Source organism: Oncorhynchus kisutch, linkage group LG1 (assembly GCF_002021735.2).
Source record: "Oncorhynchus kisutch isolate 150728-3 linkage group LG1, Okis_V2, whole genome shotgun sequence".
Classification (NCBI taxonomy): Eukaryota; Metazoa; Chordata; class Actinopteri; order Salmoniformes; family Salmonidae; genus Oncorhynchus; species Oncorhynchus kisutch.
In genome coordinates this window covers 38,606,107-38,615,260 of record NC_034174.2, presented here as the reverse complement: position 1 = coordinate 38,615,260, position 9,154 = coordinate 38,606,107, and the positions used below count along the sequence as shown (strand labels likewise).

The 9,154-nt window shown below is 41.9% G+C and overlaps 1 protein-coding gene across 3 annotated transcripts in view; it reads left to right on the top strand.

The window, feature by feature from the left end:
• The first annotated feature begins 225 nt into the window (after window positions 1-225).
• Window positions 226-9,154, top strand: part of timeless (timeless circadian clock) — a 29,580-nt gene continuing 20,651 nt past the window's right edge. The window contains exon 1 of one of the 3 annotated variants that reach the window (XM_031823557.1): window positions 226-269. The gene's annotated coding sequence lies outside the window, so the exon portion shown is untranslated. Of the gene's footprint in view, window positions 270-344; window positions 531-2,277; window positions 2,427-9,154 lie in introns of those variants that run through there. The other 2 variants (XM_031823560.1, XM_020488239.2) reach the window with 2 other exon arrangements.

The following is a 9,154-nucleotide window of genomic DNA, read 5'->3' as shown; positions in this document are numbered from 1 at the left end:
AGGCGGGTACAGGGTCAGGACAGGCAAGGGTCAAAAACCAGGCGCCCGAGGGGAAACCCAGGCATAGAAACAAACCACTGGTTGACTTGATCTGGCACAGACAGACAGAAAACACAGGTATAAATACCCAGAGGTTAAGTGGGGAAGATGGGCCACACCTGGAGGGGGTGGAGACAAGCACATGGACAGGTGAATCAGATCAGGGCGTGACAAAGTTGTAAAATTCATTGGCTAGGTTGTAGCAACCTCATGATGGGTATTGGGAAAATGTGAGTATCATGTAGAGCCTAAACCTATCGCTGTTACATTGAACTGGGTGAATGGAATATGAATGAGAGTCCTCCAATATTCTGTAATAGAAATAAGGCCATGCTCAAAATCGTCCTCTCTCATCTTAAACGGCACTGACGGCCACTGAGATCGACATGCTAAAATCGCTACTGAGTTTGAGTATCCCGGATTTACGTTTACTATGTTATGTCTATATGAGAAGAGGCTGAATCTTCGTATTCTGATAGCAGAAGTTGCATGTAAGTGTCAAGTGTGGACAGCCTGAGTAGGCAGTAGTTATACAATGTAGCAAGCTACCAGGTTTTGATCATTGTGTGTGTTGGTCCCTTTAAGAACTAACCAATAGTGTGAACATCCGTCTAGACAGTTCTTAGGAAATAGGAATCCAGTTTTTCGTGAATGCGAAACGGGACAGGACAAGCCGTTGACGCTTAGGAGAACGGTGTGAGAGGGTGGCCTCTCACCGGAAATGGCGTCCCTAGAGAAAGCAAGAACAAGATGGTTGTCAGGAGAAGTGCTGTCCTATCATAAGGAGACGTATACTTGGAAAATGGAGGAATGGAGGGAAAAAGAGAGGGAGAGAGGGAAGAAGAGGGTGAGCTTGAGTCAGATAAAAATGGTGGGAAAAAGTTAGATGGTTTGTTAAAGAAGAATGTTAGAAAGTTTTTAAGCAGAGGGAGCTGAAGACAGGAGGAGAAATGGACATGAATGAGGGTGAAATATCGGAGGTGGTAGGTGTGAAGTTATCAGAGACAGAGGTATGCACCAAGGGTCAGGAAAAAGATGAGTCTGTGGCAGTAGGAGTGAAGTTTATGGAAAAAGTGGACTCTTGCCTTTTGGCTAATCCATTTGTGGTTTCACGGTGGGTGAAAAAAGAGTTGGGTAATGTGGAATCGGTGAGGGTAACCAGAAGTGGTCTGGTGATATTGTTTGTATTTCTGTTGGTCAGAGGGAGAAGGCGCTCGGAGTAAAATAAATGGGGGCAAGTAAAGTGAATTGTTTCACTCACTCTCAAGGAAAGGGCACCAATGAAAGGAGGGATAACTGGGTAGCAGTAAATATAAAAGTTGACCAGTTGAGGGGAAAGATTCCCGTTGTATGTGATGCTCGTCGTTTGATGCAACGCAGACAGGGTGGGGAGAGTGAGGAAACAGAAGTCATTGTTTGTTCTTTTGAGTTTTGAAGTTGTCTTTGCCCGACAAAGTGAAGTTAGGATATATAAGTTAAACTGTACGAGTGTATGTGCCGAATACATTACGATGCTACAGGTGTCAAGCTTATGGGCATGTGGCAGCAGTGTGCAGGAGCTCCCTCCAAGGTATGAGGAGTGTGCAGAAGGGCATGAGACCAAGGAATATGTAGTATTGGAGAAAGTAGCGGAATGTGTTAATTGTAGGGGTGCCCATGGGGCTGGGGATCAGAAATGTCCTGTGCGAAAGAGGCAGATTGAGGTTTCCAGGGTTAGAGTAGTGCAGAAGTTGTCATAGGTAGTGAAGAAAGTAGAGGAAGATGGGTTGGGGGGGAGTGGTAGAGATATACCAGTACAGGGGGATAGGCCAAAAAGTTATAAGTTTCAGTAAGATTGGATTTTTGGCATTTATAGCAAAGGTTATCAACTGTACTGCAGGGATGGAACGGAAGTCGCAGAAAATGTAGGTTGTGGCGGCAGCAGAGAGGTATTTTGGTGTGCGAGACTTGACATCAGAAGAGTTACAGGGTGTGTTAAGTGGTGATGTCCCATCCTTTCAGGATGATGGCATGAGGTAGGAATAAATACATTGAATTAGTGGAGTAGGGTGGTATTCATTTAATTTTATATAATTTTGAAATTGTTAAATGGTAGGGTATTTATTGATTGCATTTTTTATTTTCAAGCAAAGAATAAGGGAGTTGTACTCCAGTCTAGTAGGTGGCGGTAATGCAGCATATGGGATGCCAACCGACGTTAAACGTCATAGAAGAAGAAGAACATCCGTCTAGAATCGTCACGAATAGTTTAGGCGCTAAACTGGACAGTGCATATGGACTTCTCTTATTGTGAAAATGGCATTTTCATTACTTAGCTAATATCTATAGAAATATATTAATAACTGTAGTCAGAACACAAAGGTCCATTTTACCATCACCGCGGTCTGGTATGTATAGTTGCCAACTTTGTGTGATTGAATGATTGTGTAAACGAACATTAGTATGTTTTGCTAGCTTAGCTAACTGAGCAAACACCGCATCGGCAAACGATGGAATTGCTTGTTTTAAAAAAATCACTTATACATCATGTTATAATGTGTGCGTGTCATACATGTTTAATCTTCCATAACAGTGGAGTGAAATGCGTTGATAACATTTGCTTCATTTAGTTAATGTTCCCTGGCCAACCACGCTGGTCAAGTCATACCTGTCCATTTTATACAAACTTGTGTGCTTGTATCTTCCCGCCAGGAGTCGTTTACAAAGCACTGAATGTGTGTTGCATCCAGTTACAAGTACAACTGCTATTCTGTGATCATCCTACATTCAGAAGCGAAATCACCCCATATAGAACCAATCAATCGATATAATCGACGCGTAATGAATCAGACAGTGGGGCGCTGCCTGACCCACTAGTTCAGAAGGTTCACATCAACGTTTCATATCGTAATTTCCGAGTAGGCTGTAATTATGATATTTTTTTATTGTGCTGTAACTAAACTAGACTATCTTCTGATGTCCTTTCCCTTCGTCAAAAGGTACGTAATGGAATTTTAAGTGTTTTTACCCAGCCCGCTAAAATGACCCATAGTAGGGAATAACATTTTTGAGTGCAATTCGATCTACAGTACATCTACATCTCGATATGAAACGTTGATTTGAACCAATATTAACCAATATTGAAGCGGCCCAATATTGACTGATTGGAATTGTATCGGGTGACTAAATGCTGTCCCTGTTTATGCAGTTTTTTTACTAATACATTTTTTTGACAACATTACATGCTGACTTGTAGTCTGATTAATACACAATTATTTTATTTAATATGACTAGCTGAGTTGTAGAAATGTCCAGGTGGGAAGTGTGGTTAAGGTTTAAAATCAGATACAAAATAAACAAGTAGGTGGGGTTTATCATAAATAAAGGTGAAATAAAAAAATCACTTTGTGGCTGTCTTAACTAGCTAGTGACGACACTGGTGTCAGCAGAAATAGTACTTCAATACATTGCAGCGTTATTATAATATTATTAAGTGTCTGAGATGATAATCATTTTAGCAGGGGTTTATCACTATGAATGGGCCTGCCAATCTTTACACTCACACTGCCAAGTTCCAAAAGTAAATATGTTGTTTGGAAAACAGACTGACACATTGTCAGCTGGTTGGCAAAATATATGCATTTGCGTTGGAGCCCTTATGTCTTGACTGAATAATGCTATCAAAAGGGTAACATCAAATCAACATAATTTAGGCTGCCTAGTCATTTGCCTCAAGTGTTAGGTCCCATCATGGTGTGTACATCAAAGCCTTGTCGTAAATACTTAGGCTGTTACATAGCCAGTCATCTCCATTTTAAAGTTAATGACTTCATTTGATTGCAGTTCAGAATAGTCTTGGGCCAGAATATAAGCAACTCTTTTTATCACTGTGTTTTCAAACCGTTAATGCACCAATAAATTGCCTTTTGTGCCCAAGTTGAGTGGTCTGTTACGCCCTTGCTCAGTCCAAGTCAAGTCTCCCTTGTGTAACTTCTCACAGCTTGGTTCTGTTTCATATTTGCCTGTCGCACAGCACTTGTTTCTGGCCAGCCATAGTTATATGACCAGGGTCTCGTTTTCTACGACTGTTCATGTTTTCCACCTGGCTACCCCCCCACAGCAACTTGCCCAAGCCTCCCCATTTCTCCTTCACCCAAATCCAGATAGCTGATGTTCTGAAAGAGCTGCAAAACCTGGACCCCTACAAATCAGCTGGGCTAGACAATCTGGACCCTCTCTTTCTAAAATTATCCGCCGCAATTGTTGCAACCCCTATTACTAGCCTGTTCAACCTCTTTCGTATCGTCTGAGATCCCTAAAGATCCCTGCCTTTCTAAAGTCTTCATAAGCCAAGTTAACAAACAGATCATTTAAAATCCCATCCCTTCTACACTATGCAATCTGGTTTCCGAGCTGGTCATGGGTGCACCTCGATAAAAGACAATACTGTGCAGCCATCTTCGTCGACCTGGTCAAGGCTTTCGACTCTGTCAATCACCACATCCTCATCGGCAGACTCAACAGCCTTAGTTTCTCAAATGACTGCCTTGTCTGGTTCATCAAGTACCTCTCAGAGTTCAGTGTGTCAAATCGGAGGGCCTATTGTCCGGACCTCTGGCAGTCTCTATGGAGGTGCCACAGGGTTCAATTCTCGGGCCAACTTGTTTCTCTTTATACATCAATTAGAGGTCGACCGATTAATCGGAATGGCTGATTAATTAGGGTCGATTTCAAGTTTTCATAACAATCGGAAATCGTTTTTTTGGGGGGGGAAGCCGATTTTATTTATATTTTTTTACACCTTTATTTAAGTATGCAAGTCAGTTAAGAACACATTCTTATTTTCAATGACGGCCTAGGAATGGTGGGTTAACTGCTAACCTTGTCAGCTCTGGGATTCAATCTTGCAACCTTACGGTTAACTAGTCCAACGCTCTAACCACCTGATTACATTGCACTCCACGAGGAGCCTGCCTGTTACGCGAATGCAGTAGAAGCCAAGGTAAGTTGCTAGCTAGCGTTAAACTTACCTTATAAAAAAACAATCAATCATAATCACTATAATCGGTATCGGCGCTGAAACATCATAATCGGTCGACCTCTAACAACAAAGATGTCGCTCTTGCTGCTGGTGGTTCTCTGATCCACCTCTACACAGACGACACCATTCGGTATACTTCTGACCCTTCTTTGGACACTGTTATCAAACCTCCAGACGAGATTCAATGCCATACAACACTCCTCCCGGGGCCTCCAACTGCTCTTAAATGCATGTCAAACTAATGCTCTGCATGCTCTTCAACCGACCGCTGCCCGCACTGTAAACTCTCCTTAAATCGAGAATCGGCTTCCTATTTCGCAACAAAGCATCCTTCACTCATGCTGCCAAACACCGTCGTAAAACTAACTATCCTACCGATCGTTGACTTCGGTGATGTAATTTACAAAATAGCCTCCAACACTACTCAGACTGCATCCAATTTGCTATCACAGTGCCATCTGTTTTGTCACCAAAGCCCCATATACTACCCACAATTGCGACCTGTATGCTGTCGTTGGCTGGCCCTTGCTTCATATTCGTCGGCAAATTCACTGGCTCCAGGTCATCTATAAATCTTTTCTAGGTAAAGCGCCGCCTTATCTCAGCTCACTGATCACCATAGCAGCACCCGCCCGTAGCTCGCGCTCCAGCAGGTATATTTCACTGGTCATCCCCAAAGTCAACTTCTCCTTTGGCCGCCTCTCCTTCCAGTTCTCTGCTGCCAATGACTGGAACGAATTGCAAAAATCACGAGTCTTTTATCTCCCTCACTAACTTTAAGCATCAGCTGTCAGAGCTGCTTACTGATCTTTGCATCTGTACACAGCCCATCTGTTAATTGCCCACCCAACTACATCCCCATATTAATTTTTTTGCTCCTTTGCACCCCAGTATCTCTACTTGCTCATTCATCTTCTGCGCATCTATCACTTCAGTGTTTAATTTCTAAATTGTAATTATTTCACCCTTATGGCTTATTTATTGCCTTACCTCACTAATCATACTATATTTGCACACACTGTATATAGATTTTTCTATTGTGTTATTGACTGTACGTTTTGTTTGTGTAACTCTGTTGTTTGTGTCGCACTGCTTTGCTTTATCTTGGCCAGGTTATAAATGAGAACTAGTTCTCAACTGGCCTACCTGGTTAAATAAAGGTGAAATAAAATACAAAAAGAGTATGGCACCTTTGTCTACTTTTCTGATATTCAAATCTGAAATCAGAACAACAATGACTACTACCACACACACACACACCATCCACACCATCAACCATAAGTTCATTCCTTTATCATACCAATCTATTCAACCTAACTAGGCTGGACAATAGAACGAGTCAAAATTTAGCCATGGTTGAAAACTGCCAAAAGAACGTTGGCTGAGCTGGACAGTAGCGCGAGCCCATAGTAAATTAATGGAATCAAACGACAGGTGGGCAGGTCTCATTGCCAACAATAGCAAAGCAGGCATTGTGACGTAAAACAATAAGCTGGGAATAGAACGTTCGGAAGGCGAGTTGGTGCCACAATGCTCAATATAACTAATAGGAGCTGGCAGGGTGAAAAATGCCCTAAAATAAGGCCTGTTTTGTCAGGATTACTTTAAAACTACGGCAAGCAGCTGGGACATATGGTAATATTATGAAACTGGGCTCTACAGCAGATGCAATGAACTAGTTTTTATCAGAAAAAAGCATTGTTAAAGATGTCATGTGTCCAGCCTAACTTAACCTCGTTTTATCCCTCCATCCAATAGGTCTTCCATCCCTGTGTTCATACTTTATTTCTCTATTTATTTATCTGTGCTATTTATCTATTCAAGTCATAGCTTTTAACAGCTTTATCATTTTGATTAACAAAATATATGGTAAGGGATAAATGCTTGGGATAGAAGTTGTTTAAATGTATTTTAAACTTCAACAATGCCTTGTCTACTGTACTCTATTATTACAGTTTGCATGTACTGTAGTAGTGTAAAAAGTGTGGTAGTGAGTAGTTATTTGTGATGAAATATGTGATCTAATTGCCCCACTATCCAAAGTAATCAGACAAATTATTTGACTATTTAACTTCTTTGCTTAAGTAAAACATTTTTAAACTTCTTCCACTACCATTAAACATACTTGTAAAGAGTTAAAGCAAGTCCCTCCAATTATTCTTAATGTCAAGTTACCATCTAGTTCCTTGTGTTGTATCAGGTTGGCACATCAGTAAGATTGCTGCAGATATAAGGGTTTGATAAGATGGTGGTAGAGTGATTAGAGGTCTATGTTGGGCTAAATGCTAGCGTTAGCATTTGCTCGTTTCTGCATTAAGGAAAGTGTTGAATGACCACATTCTTGTAGCTAGACTAGAACTACAGCTCATATTTCTGAAGAGTTTAAAAACGGGGGGGCTTTCATAGGCTGCTTAAATGTCTTGCTGCTCATTGAGAAAAACGTGTGAGTGCTTTCTGATCTGTGTGGAGGGGCTGCTGTAGTTCTTATTTATTTTATTAATATTTTACTAGACAAGTCAGTTTAAGTACAAATTCTTATTTACAATGACGATGCTGGGCCAGTTGTACACCGCCCTATGAGACTCCCGATCATGTCCGGTTGTGATATAGCCCGAGATCGAACCAGGGTCTGTAGTGACACCTCTAGCACTAAGATGCAGTGCCTCAGACTGTTGCTCCATTTGGGAGCCCGTAAGCATGTCTGTCAGAGAGTGGGGCTTTTCATGTTCTGATATGATGAGAGGATGTGATGGATAAGATGAGCTAACGTTCTGTTTGTTTAAACCTGCTTTATACTCCTCATGATACTATGTATTTGTCATCTTTTGTTCATCAGTAACCAGGTGTGGTTTTTGTGTCAAATTTGGTTGTGAGCCTTTACGCAACTTCTGGAAAAGTAATGCACTGTGTGTAAAAGGGGAAAGAGTTTACATTTTGTTAGTAGTATACACTGCATTTGGAAGGTTTTCAGACCCCTTGACTTTTTCCACATTTTATCTTACAGCCTCATTCTAAAATAGATTAAATAGTTATTTTTCCTCATAATTCTACACACAATACCCCATAATGACAAAGCAAAAACAGGTTTTTAAAAATGTTTGCAAATGTATTTAAAATGGAAAAAATGAAATCACATTTACATAGATATTCAGACCCTTTACTCAGTACTTTGTTGAAGCCTCTTTGGCAGCAATTACAGCCTTGAATCTTTTTGGGTATGACGTTACAAGCTTGGCACAACTGTATTTGGGGAGTTTCTCCCATTCTTCTCTGCAGATCCTCTCAAGCTTTGTCAGGTTGGATGGGGAGTGTTGCTGAACAGCTATTTTCAGGTGTCTCCAGAGATGTTTGATCGGGTTCATGTCTGGGCTCTGGCAGGGCCCCTCAAGGACATTCAAAGACTTGTCTCAAAGCCACTCCTGTGTTGTCTCGGCTGTATTCTTAGGGTTGTTGTCCTGCTGGAAGGTTAACCTTTGCCCCAGTCTGAGGTCCTGAGCACTCTGGAGCAGGTTTTCATCAAGGATCTCTCGGTACTTTGCTCGGTTCATCTTTCCCTCAATCCTGACTGGTCTTCCAGTCCCTGCTGCTGAATACAACTCCACAGCATGATGATGCCACCACCATGCTTCACAGTAGGGATGGTGCCAGGTTTCCTGCAGACGTGACACTTGGCATTCAGGCCAAATAGTTAAATCTTGGTTTCATCAGACCAGAGAATCTTGTTTCTCATGGTCTGAGAGTCCTTTAGGTGCCGTTTGGCAAACTCCAAGCGGGCTGTCATGTGCCTTTTTACTGAGGAGTGGCTTCCTTCTGGCCACCCTACCATAAAGGCCTAATTGGTGGAGTGCTGCAAAGATGGTTGTCCTTCTGGAAGGTTCTCCCATCTCCACTGGAGCTCTGTCAGAGTGACCATCCGGTTTTTGTTCACCACCCTGACCAAGGCCCTTCTCCTCCGATTGCTCAGTTTGGCCCGGGCGGACAGCTCTTGGAAGTGTCTTGGTGGTTCCAAACTTATTCAATTTAAGGATGATGGAGACCACTATGTTCTTCAATGCTGCAGAAATTTTTTTGGTACCCTTCCCAAGATCTTTGCCT